Source organism: Mytilus californianus, unplaced genomic scaffold (assembly GCF_021869535.1).
Source record: "Mytilus californianus isolate M0D057914Y unplaced genomic scaffold, xbMytCali1.0.p SCAF_2, whole genome shotgun sequence".
In the NCBI taxonomy this organism is placed as follows: Eukaryota; Metazoa; Mollusca; class Bivalvia; order Mytilida; family Mytilidae; genus Mytilus; species Mytilus californianus.
Genome location: NW_026262668.1, coordinates 53,166,620 through 53,179,543, shown reverse-complemented (window position 1 = coordinate 53,179,543; position 12,924 = coordinate 53,166,620). Strand labels below are relative to the sequence as shown.

The 12,924-nt window shown below is 30.9% G+C and overlaps 1 pseudogene; it reads left to right on the top strand.

The window, feature by feature from the left end:
- The first annotated feature begins 387 nt into the window (after window positions 1-387).
- LOC127728986 (probable phytanoyl-CoA dioxygenase) lies at window positions 388-9,460 on the top strand (annotated as a pseudogene).
- Window positions 9,461-12,924: the final 3,464 nt, after the last annotated feature.

Here is a 12,924-nt window from a genome sequence, read left to right as displayed (position 1 = left end):
AGTAATCATAGGACAGGTTTTGTTTAATTATATTTTCCTTTAAAAATGAATCTTAAGACAATGTTATACAAAACCCAACTGTACATCAAACAAACCATACACATAATTGATCAAAGTTATACAAATAAAAAGCACATGGCGCGCCTTTTCTTTAGATTGCTCGTGATGTTTTTTGCGGTGAAAATCAGTTGTTAATATTTTCTTCATCTGAAGACGCTGTTTTATTCAATATTCATTCATACGAGGCTGTAAAGGAAGATCATTTCAATAAGCGAGGGACTTGTAGCAAGTCTGTCATGACGTCACACAAGAGTGAACACAATTTTTGCTGATAAACAAAAAGAGGTCAAAGATAACCGACATTTAAGAACCATATTCTTCCACTGCATGCATATCGTGAGGTACAATATTTCTCTATACTATCGACAAAAAGGCTTGGTTTAAGAAAAGGCAAAATTCATTGGGTATGTGATAAACTAGTCCGAAATTGATCTGACATCTGCAACAACCCCAGCAAGTCCTAAAAAGGCCGTCAGACGCCAGCACAATCTTTAAAAGGTCGTCCGACGTGTCATGTTTTAGGACTTGCTTGAGTCGTGGCTAATCAAACAATAGATCAATCTGGTAAGCTCGCTCCCAGAATTTATCAATCGGAATGAAGGAATGGAAATGAAATACATCTGTAAATGAAACTAAAGGCTCTCAAGAGTCCGTGTCGATCACCTGTATCTATTGTGGTTTTGGAAATCATGTAAAATAAGTTTAAAATCATATAGATACCTTAATACTGATTGATGCCAAGTTTGGTTTAATTTGACCCAGTAGTTATATTAAACGCAGAAGAAATTTGAAAAAAAATTATCAATAAATTGCAGAAAATAACTGTAACCCTCTTACTGCGGGACATATATGTCTTCCTCTGGCTTACTGCGGGTATGACATATCTTAGTCCAATAACTAAACAACATATGAATTAAACAGGCAATAGTTTGCTAAACAATTTTGGCAATCATGATAGAATTTTCTTCACATTACATGTTAGTCGATTTTTTGTTATTAGACAAGAACTGAACAATATGCCTTAAAAAAAGAATTAAAGTCTCTCTGACCTTTATTCATCCTATCGAAAACTCTGTTGATCATGATCCTGTTTTAGTTTTGAAAAATGAATGGAAGTTTGAAATAAGCCATGCTATTTCTACTCTAGTGTTGATGATTTAGACAATTTTGACTATATATTCAATGTATTGTGAGAAAAAATTGTTTAATACCCGTATTGTGAAGTTATTCTTGTGAAGCATATTAAGTCTATTTCAAACGATTCTTCAGCTAAGAACAGGTTCAATGGCTCTCTAAATAAAGAATCTTACGAGCAAAATTATTCATGTGTCAGGGGCTCCAGTAAGGTAGATATATCAGGGTATCCTCTTAGGTCAAAAGATCACTTTTAAAATTACGTCATTTCGCCAGGTCACTTTTAGGCAAGTTTTAGATAGTCATATTTGAACATTTGTTAAGGTTAAAGGTCACAGGTGGCCTACCGATCCCCGAAGGTTTTCAGGTCAGATTTGACCATGTTGGAGCCACATGTCAGTGTAACTAACTGTAAGTTATATTTTAAGATTTTTCTTGAAAAGAGTCACAGTTTTTTATTAGGGTTTCACTGCATTTACAATTTATAAAGAAAACTCATAAGCTGTTATATGTAAGGTTTTCCATGACATGCTGCATATTTTGTGGCACTTTTCTGGTTCTTGCAAAGTTTTGTATCTTAACTATCAATTCCAGAAAGCCTTAAATAATCAGAATTTTTTTCAGAGGACTTCTAGACCATGATGAGCTAGAGAAAGTAAAGATGGCATTAGAAGATAACGATGCAATCAGAAAGCATGCTTTTGGGGTATTTTTAGAACTTTGTTATACTGTATAACTATTCATGGGAAGTAAATATACATAATTTGTGAAAACTCCATATTACATGTACTTTAGTCAGTTTTATGAATAATTAAAGTTTACAAGTGAACACGCTGCTGTTTCTGTCATTCATAATTATTGCTTTTATACGGCCCATATATATTGACATACATGAACTGTTTTCATAAGGTAATTTACTTCAATAAAACAAAATGTGTTTCTGAATTCTTATTTTCCCTATAAGAGAGTACATTAAAGGCCTTCTTCCACTTTGTTGATAGGGACTTATACTATATAGGCTGAAATTTATTTTTCCATATCCTATCTGTCTTAAAGTTTGCTCCAAGATGAACACTTCGCCAGCATATACTGTCAATTATTTTAAGGTTCCTCATGATCATGAATGATATATATATATATTATAAAGATATTCTCCATTTTCATCATAATTGCTTAATAGTCTTCAAATTGACCAAGATATTTGAAAATATTTATGGGATTCAGAAAGGACTAAAATATGTTTTATCTGTGAAAATTTAAACCATTAAAATGTGAATATACATGTTTAAGGTTGCAAATGGTAAAGGGAGAGAAAGCATGATGACACTTTGGAATCATCCAGGTTCTGATGTCACTGGCATGGTAGGAAGGTGTGAGAAAATTGTAAACACATGTGAAAAGGTAATTATCATTTAGGAGATAATGGGTTTGCATTTTAAGTTTGGCCTTAGTGATACATCTGTTTTACTGTGGCAAATTGAGTTCACCTATCAACATTTGTTTAAGGTTTGTTTGCACTTCACAGTGACATTAAACTTTACGAAAAGGAGATTTAAAAATGTTACTTTTAATTTAAGTAAAGAATTAAAAATGGTGGCTTTCCTGGACATGCTGGAGCTTTTATTTACCAGAAAATGACGTTCACTCTTCCTGGGCAATCAGACAACCTTTGATAATGCTGCTTGAAATTTTAGAATTTTGCAGTTTGAATTATCACATATTATTGAATTTAATGTACTTCATTGACTGGATATAACTTCACATTAAATAAATAAGTTTTTAGTAATCCATAAGTGAAGTTCATTTTGTTATAGAATTTGACTGCTCATTTCATAGTTCTTTGCAGCTTCTTAGTGGAGAGGGATACCATTATCATACAAAATTAATGATGAAAGAGCCATTCACAGGAGGCAGCCATCTGTGGCACCAGGATTATTGGTAAATCTTTGAAATACAGAGTCAAGTGTGTAGTTTTATGATATATTATAAAACTACACAGTCAAGTGTGTGGTTTTATGATATATTATAAAAATACACAGTCAAGTGTGTGGTTCTATGATATATCATTAAAAGAGATAAATTTGTCTTTTTTTATGTGTTTTAAGAAAGGTATATTGTCCTCAACAGAATTTCCACTTTAGATATTCACAAAAACAGCTTGTACTGATATGATGATGTCATCTGGTGTAAACTCAGATATGATTGAATTGTTTATAACATTGTAGAAATCGCAACAGGAAAGTTTTATCGCAACAACAAAACTCATATTTTAAATTTTTATAGTATTATTTGTATGCAGAATTATCTGAAATCGCAATTATTAATCCCACATTTTGTGTCGTCTGTTAACTTTTTACAAAAATCTTCTCCTCTGAAACTACTGGGCCAAATATAACAAAACTGGGTTGTTACCAAACTATATATTGAATAGCAAGAGTTCGAATCCCGCAGAGGGAAGAACACAAATTTGCTTCAGCAAATTTTTAGATTTAACATTGTTGTGCTTATATTAAGAGTAAAAATGAATATAATATGTGTTTTCAGCCGTGTATCACCTTCACTGGTGATCCAATGGATGGATCTGTCGTAGAGTTGTCACTTGTTTAGACGTACTTATTGTTTAATAGTAGATATACACTTTAGATATCAAAAGAGATTTGCAAGAAAAGATGTACAAATAAGTAAATTTTGGCTGAAATTGTTAGTAGACTTTATAGGAATGATAACCCTTAAATGATTATTTTTTTTACTCTTTGTGTTTTGGGCAAAAAAAAAGAAGATAGAGTGAAACTGTAAACAGAAGAAAATATCAATAATACACAAACAAGATCAACAAAATAGAGGTTTTTGTCATGAATTCTAACTAGTCTAGTCCCCAATGTAAGAGTTTCCATTTTTGACAATGCACATAGACCTAGGTGAGTGAAACAGGCTACTGTGGATTCATTCATTTTCGTGGATACTTATTTTCATGGATTGATGAAAACTTGTATTTTCGTGGATATTTAATTTTGTGGTTTTGCCGAAGTCTGCATACAACCTTATGGGAAATTTGTAATTCGTTAAACGTTTAAATTCGTGGTTCACCTGTACCCACGAAATCAACGAAAAATGATGAATCCACAGTATTAAGAGCCTTTAGTTGTACATTATTCAACATTAGTAAAAATAAATGGTAGCAAAAATACCAAATTTACAGTATATAGGAATTAGGAGATGTGGTATGATTGCCATTGAGACAACAATCCTTAACTGATATGATGATGTCATCTGGTGTAAACTCAGATATGATTGAATTGTTCATAACATTGTAGAAATCGCTACAGGAAAGTTTTATCGCAACAACAAAACTCATATTTTAAATTTTGAAAGTATTATTTGTATGCAGAATTATCTGAAATCGCAATAATTGATCCCACATTTTGTGTCGTCTGTTAACTTTTTACAAAAATCTTCTCCTCTGATACTGGGCCAAATATAACCAAACTGGGTTGTTACCAAACTATATATTGAATAGCAAGAGTTCGAATTCCGCCGAGGGAAGAACAAAAATTTGCTTCCGCAAATTTGTAGATTTAACATTGTTGTGCTGATATTTAGAGTAAAAATGAATATAATATGTGTTTTCAGCCGTGTATCACCTTCACTGGTGATCCAATGGATGGATCTGTCGTAGAGTTGTCACTTGTTTAGACGTACTTATTGTTTAATAGTAGATATACACTTTAAATATCAAAAGAGATCTGCAAGAAAAGATGTACAAATAAGTAAATTTTGGCTGAAATTGTTAGTAGACTTTATAGGAAAGATAACCCTTAAATGATTATTTTTTTTACTCTTTGTGTTTTGGGCAAAAAAAAGAAGATAGAGTGAAACTGTAAACAGAAAAAAATATCAATAATACACATACAAGATCAACAAAATAGAGGTTTTTGTCATGAATTCTAACTAGTCTAGTCCCCAATGTAAGAGTTTCCATTTTTGACAATGCACATAGACCTAGGTGAGTGAAACAGGCTACTGTGGATTCATTCATTTTCGTGGATACTAATTTTCATGGATTGATGAAAACTTGTATTTTCGTGGATATTTAATTTCGTGGTTTTGCCGAAGTCTGCATACAACCTTATGGGAAATTTGTAATTCGTTGATCGTTTAAATTCGTTGTTCACCTGTACCCACGAAATCAACGAAAATTGGTATCCAACGAAAAATGATGAATCCACAGTATTAAGAGCCTTTAGTTGTACATTATTCAACATTAGTAAAAATAAATGGTAGCAAAAATACTGAATTTACAGTATATAGGAATAAGGAGATGTGGCATGATTTCCATTGAGACAACTATCCTTAAATACTTAATGATAGAGATGTGACCAATTCTATGGGTTTAATTTAACACTTGTCTATTTTGAAATTTATTTATTTCGCTGTAACTTTTTGAGTTGATAGAGACCACACTATATGCTTTGATTTGTTTTAATATAAATGAGATGTTGTCTCTTTTACATATATCCATACATTTTTGTTTGTTTACCATGCTAGAAAGCTCAAATGGTTGTAATGTTTTTTACCCATCCACCTGTCAGTCAGTTTGTCCATCTTGTTATTAACTTTCAGCCTCAATCGTCATAATCACAATTTTTTTTCCAAATGCTATTATTTACTCTTCATGGCAATGCCCAGTCGTTGAATTGGGTTCTTTGGTATGACATTTGGCCTTTTGTACCTTCTCTCATGTAAAATTTCAGAAATGATAAATTTTGTTACCTTTCTTATATCATTTATTTTTTTTATGATTCTAGATATTGGTATAAGAATGGCTGTTTGTACCCAGATATGATGACAGTTTTTATTGCAATAGTCAAAATTACAAAAGAGAATGGATGTTTACAGGTATTAACTTTATTTCAGTTTAAATTTTACAACTAAAACATTACAGACATGGGTTCACCAAGTATCTTGGATGAGATCAATATTATAAACGACTAGATAAACTTGTCGTATCATCAAGTTATGTTGAAACTAGAATTCACTCATTTCAAAAATGAAATTTGATGTTTGCCTGTAATTTGCATATTTGCTGTTGTATATGCTATAACTTAAGTCATCGTGTAAGTTACAGAAGGAAAGTGTAAAAAGCTGTTTTTGAGTGTCAAAGTCAGATTTTTATTTCTTTTATTTTTAAATTTTAGATTTTACGAGGATCACAGAATTGTGGCAGAATAGAACATATTATGGTTGGAGGTCAGACTGGGGCTAATATATAGAGGTTTAATTAACTAAAAAAATATCCTGAAATTAGAATATGTAGAAATGGAACCAGGTATTCCTGATATTTCATTAATTTGTAAAAAAAATATGCTTATAATATAAGCATCCACTGTTCTAATTTAATATACATTGCACGATGGACAAGAATTTTTTACTGGTAATGACAGTTTAATGACATGTAAAAAAATACTTGAAAGAAAGAAAATGCTTTTAAAATATTAGAAAGACCTCTTTGGTCAGTACACAATTTCCAAAGTTTGACTGCTCTTGACATTTTATTTTTGACAATAAAATTGATTTCTCTTTGAAATATACACTGGAAAATTGCAGAGTTGCGTCCCATTGTCCATTTTTTTGTTATTTCCTTAAGTTGTCATTGCTAATCTGTGTAAAAGAAAGAAAAAAGAGGGAGAAGATACTAAGGGACAATTAAAAACTCTTAAATGTAAAAGACAACACCATGGCCAAAAAGAAAAACAGTCCAGAAACTCTAAACATAGGAAACTAATGATTTGAATGAACCTACACAGACTGGTATTGAACTTAGGTGTTATACTAAGAAAATAAATCTTCTACAGTTCTTTAAAACTCTTTGTGATGAGAATCTGGATGTTAGTTTGCAGTCCATTCTTTTTGCTTTGAAATATCAGCTGATATTTTGTTTGTCTAACCTGCACTATTAATACGCACCCTTTTATTCATTTACTCTTTTAAAACATACATGAAATGGCATTTATAAGTATACATCTATTAGTTAAATGTATAGTCATGTATATAATTGATGTTAATAGGTGATGCCCTGTTCTTCCATTCCAACTTGTTACATACAAGTAATGCCAACGACAGCAAATACAGACGATGGGCATGTTTATGTGCTTATAACAAGAAGAGTAATGACCCTACTATAAAACACCATCATACATGATATACACCATTAGAAAAGGTAGGTACAAATCACAGTCATTCTATAAATTGAGGAGTAACGACCCTACTATAAAACACCATCATCCATGTTATGCATCATTAGAAAAGGTAGGTACAAGTCACAGTCATCCTATAACAAGAGGAGTAACGACCCTACTATAAAACACCATCATCCATGTTATACACCATTAGCAAAGGTAGTAGTACAAATCACAGTCATTCTATTAAAAGAGGAGTAACGACCCTACTATAAAACACCATCATCCATGTTATACACCATTAGAAAAGGTAGGTTCAAGCCACAGTCATTCTGCTTCATTGATTTATTGTTGGTATTTAACACTGCTTTCAGAATATGCTATATCATTGTGATCAGTTTTTAAAGGTGGAGGAAAACTGGCAATCCTCCATCCAAGTCACAATGTATAAAAAGTGAACAGTTATAGATTAAAGTACGGCCTTTATCACGGAGCCTTGGCTCACACTGAACAGCATGCTATAAAGGGTCCCAAAATGACTGTAAAACAATTCAAACAGGAAAACCAACGGTCTAATCTATATAAAAAACGAGAAACGAGAAACACTTATGAACCACATCAACAAACGAAAACCATTGAACAACAGGCTCCTGAATTAGGACAGGTGCATACAAATGTAGCGGGTTTAAACTTTATAACAGGCGCCAACCTTCACCCTAACCTGAAACCGTAGTGTAACATAACAACTTAAAAAGACACACTATGAAATATCAATTGAAATGCCATGAGCAGGGTCCAAACTCAAAACCTCATTGTTGACAGGCAAGTGATCACTGTAAATTAAGTACTAAGACCACTTGACCACTGAGGCCACTGTCTCTGCTTGACTGCCCACTGGACGTTAAGCAGCCATCCACCATCATCATCATCATCTGCTTGACTGCTATACTTTAATTGTATGCTGTCAAGATACTTATAGGTTTCATATCAATGGAAATTTTATTCTTGATATCAACACATGCTTTTTTATTTCATACAAGAGCCTTTTGTCAAATTTACTATTAATATTAAAATTATATAACAAGAGTTAATACCGTGTTGAAGGCCGTACCTTGACCTATAATGGTTTACTTTTATAAATTGTAACTTGGATGGAGAGTTGTCTCATTGGCACTCATGCCACATCTTCCTATATCTATTAATATCAAATGAATTACAATGCTCGTGCATGAGTTGTAATGCATAGTTCTCATATGGTAAATTCTCTTTGTGTGGCCTATATTATTGTTAAAAGTAAAATAACAAAAACACCAAACTCCAAGGAAAATTCCAAACGGAAAGTCCTTTATAAAATGGCAAAATCAAAAGCTCAAACACATCAAACGAATGGAAAACAAACTGTCATGTTCCTAACTTGGTACAGGCATTTCCTTATGTAGAAATTGGTGGATTAAACCTGGTTTTATAGCTAGCTAAACCTCTCACTTGTATGACATTCACATAGAATTCCATAATATTGACAAAAGTGTGTGATCAAAACAAATAGACATAATAGGCAAAAATGTAAAAAAAATTGAGGTATAGCAGTCAACATTGTGTCGTAATCTTAATCACTATAAAAACAAATACTAGTAACTATTTTAACAAAGAAAAACAAAATAGCATTTAGTCGCTTTAAAGACAAAGTACATAAGCAAAAATGAAAGACAAGGATAAAAATTGACCATTGCACAATAATACAATGGCGGGATGTATAGATATTGAGCCACGTCAAACTTATCATCAGACGAATATGAGACTTCAGTTGGGAGAATTTGATGTTTTGGCAATTATGACTTTCATTGTACAGTTTTACTTTTTTCAAATTGCACTCTTTATGCAGGAAATATATTACAGATCACAATTGTAAGAGAAACAAAAATATAATTGCCAGTAGAATGAATTCATTATATTATTTCTTATTTTGGTAGGTACCCAATAATGCCATTAAAAAGTGTATCAATTTCAATGATATATCAGGGAAAGATTTTATGGATCCTACCAAAGACAAAACAATCAAAGTAAAACCAAATGAAGAGGAAACAAATTAAAATTTCATTTCATTTAATATCCTCAAGATAATTGGCTTTTTAAAATCTAGCATCAGATAATTTATATATTTTTGTACCATTTTAAGTAATTGTTATTGTCATGTTTCAAAATATTTAATTTAATGTTAAAAAGATTTTTCATATAAAGATACATCAAGATTTTGTTTAATACTAATGTTTTTTGTAATCAATCTGTTAACTTCTTTGTACCAAGGTACTTAATGGTTCTCTTTTTCAAATTCAGAACTCTGCTTTCTCAATTTCTAAAATCTTTGAATGTATTTTTTTTTGTGATGACAAGTGCAGTTCCAATAGGAAAATTAGGCAGCTTGACATTTTCAAGGGGAGATAAGTTATTCTTAGAGAGGGAAACACTAAAGCAGTTATATTTAAGTAAATTAAAGATTGTAAGGTTAAATGTGATTTTTTTATTACTTGAAAATATATTTACCTTTGTCTGTTTAGATTTCCCTTGATTGTGTTTAAGTATTGTATTGCATCTTTCATTGTTGTGGATTATTGATGTTTAACCATACTGACTATCTTAAAAGGGCCATCTGCTTTACTACCTTTAGTTAAATGTAATGTATTTCATGCTCAAATATTTGTTAAAGATAAAATTGTCAAAATCCATCATATCAAATCTTCAAGACCAATCAAATCAACTCAAAATCAAAACAAAAGCTTGATTAAATGACAATACATCATGCTGTATGAATGGGTTTTTTTTTATTGTTTTTTCGCAGTAAAGTTTATTTTTTAAGAGCAGGATCAATGTGTCCTACATCTAACATGATCAACATGTAGTAAATTTTATATTTTGTCATTTCATGCAGAAACCCATTTTATAAGAGTACATGAATGATATTTGACAACTAAAATCTCATTGTATTTTAAAACAACATTTAGTATTTAAATTATCATCATGACCTTCATTAATCACTTGGTTAACCTTGTGAAGTCTGCATTTCGTTTCTCTATCTTAAGACCTTTGTAATAGAAGAAAAAAACAATGCAACAACTTGAGTACGCAACATGCAATTTAAGGTTGTGTGACTTTGGTAACACTTTAAAATCTATTTATTTTGGCTGCTAGACATAAGGAAAACTTTTCATCCTGTTTTTAAAGCTAATAAGAAAAAATATTTATATATCATGACTTTCAAAATTTTTGGCTTGAGAGTTCTTGATGAAGATAAATCCATAAAAGTGTTTTGAATGCACCAAATAAAATCTATAAAGTATTATTTTCATTTCATATACTAATACATTTTATATGTTTCAACAATGTACCTATATAATGAATGTATTACTAAGAAGTTGACATAGTATAAGACATTTTTTATTTTGTTCTTTATACAAATAATGTTGATTCATAATGTAATTTAGAAATAATGTTAATATTTGTTTAGTGTGTTTGTTTTTATCATTTAACTCTCGTTTTGTCCGTCCGTCCATCCATCCTTTCGTCCGTCTGTCCCGCTTCAGGTTAAAGTTTTTGGTCAAGGTAGTTTTTGATGAAGTTGAAGTCCAATCAAATTGAAACTTAGTACACATGTTTCCTATGAAATGATCTTTCTAATTTTAATACCAAATTAGAGTTTTGACCCCAATTTCACGGTCCACTGAAAATAGAAAATGATATTGCGAGTGGGACATCCGTGTACTATGGACGCATTCTTGTTTTTAATTCATTTGAGATTATTCTATGTATAAAGACTTGTATTTAAAACTGAATGATGGATGTGAATTGAAGACCTGAACATAGGGTACCAAATGATTTTATATTTTTTATAAATGTGCTTATATTATATATGAATTGATAAGAATCTGCGTTTGTAGAAGACATTTTTTTAGGCAATGTAGCGGATAATTTAAAAAGAAGTTATGAATTATAAAAAAAATACCAATGAAATATACTTTACTTTCCAATTTTGACAGCAAATATAGATTGACACAAAATTGATAGAACCCTATCGTTAAGTACGTTGGTTTTATGTCGAATCATGTCAAAGTTCGCAGGATCTTTAAAATTGATAAATTTTGTTGTTGGTATTGGTTTTATGTGTTTATATTAGAGATTTCTTAGGAAGGGTTGCAACATTATTTCATATATTTATATGATATAATGCAGTTAAAACATGAGGCCTGAAAACAAAATCAATATGTCAGCATTTGTTTGTTTTAAAGGATGTATTCTTCTGATGTTTCAGTCTCATTGAAATCTCGTTCTGGAATTATTTCCAAAACATGTGAAACAAGTGGAAAATATCAATGAATTTAAAAAATATTATAATCAAACTATACTCTGTGAAAAAATTGTGTATCTACAATAAGTAGCTTTTGAGTAATAAAATTTTCAAATTTTACAACCAATCCGGTCAGTGTCTTCAGCCGAAATGTTGAGAAAATGGGTGAGGGGTACAAAGAAATGTTTGTACCAAAAATATGTACATTCAATATCAATTTTCTCTTTCAAAATTCTTAGATATGTTTTTTTTTCAATCCTTTATAACAGAGAAGTTGAAATAAATTTTGTTCTAAAACAAAGAGAAAAATCCCAAATTTACAAAATTGAGAGCATGGTCAGTTTGACACGAAAAAAGCAACAAAATTTTGTAAATCTTTCTATTATTAACACCAACCTATATTTTTTTAGTTAAACTTGTTAAGATTGGTCCCCTTCATCTTTAGTAAAAGTATAAACGAAAGTTTAATTGTGAAACTGTTATTTATTTCATGATAATAGCCCAAAAATGGGTAAATCATTAAGAAAGAGGTACTTTCAAATGGCTGTAGCAAAAAAAGAAGTGCACCACCATATGATTTTTTTCTTCATCAATTACAATGTACTTTCTTACAGTCATATAAATAAAGGCAACAGTAGTATAAACCCAAAGATCAGGTGAAGAAAAAAGTTTAATTCTAGAAATTTTTGGCTCCTCAAAGGTGTACATCTTTAAGTATCTTAATAAGAATTATGTTATAGAGAAAAACACACATGCAATCTAAATGTTTTGCAAGAAACGAATTAGGGTACATTTTATACATAAGGGAATGAAATTTATATCTCTTCTTACAGAAAATCAGTTATTAATACAATTGTGAATCCGACTTCTAATTCATACATAATGTTTATGCGTATCATACATCACATACAAAGAATTCTGTATTGAGGTCATGGCCATAATTGACAACATGATTATTGGAAAAGACTCAGTTGTTCAAAGGAGTTCGAATTTAGTCCGAACTGAAAATTCTAGCTTTTTTTACCTACTAATTAAAACATAGAATTTGACAGAAATAAACCAAACCGCCAAATAACCTGGCATTTCGTAAGATCAATATAAAATTGAGATAGCTGTAGAGTTTTGTTAAAATCCATGTTGAATTGAAAAAGTTATACAAATGTTAAAGGTGACTATCTGAATTTAGTCTAAACTGAAAATTCTAGCTTTGTTTAC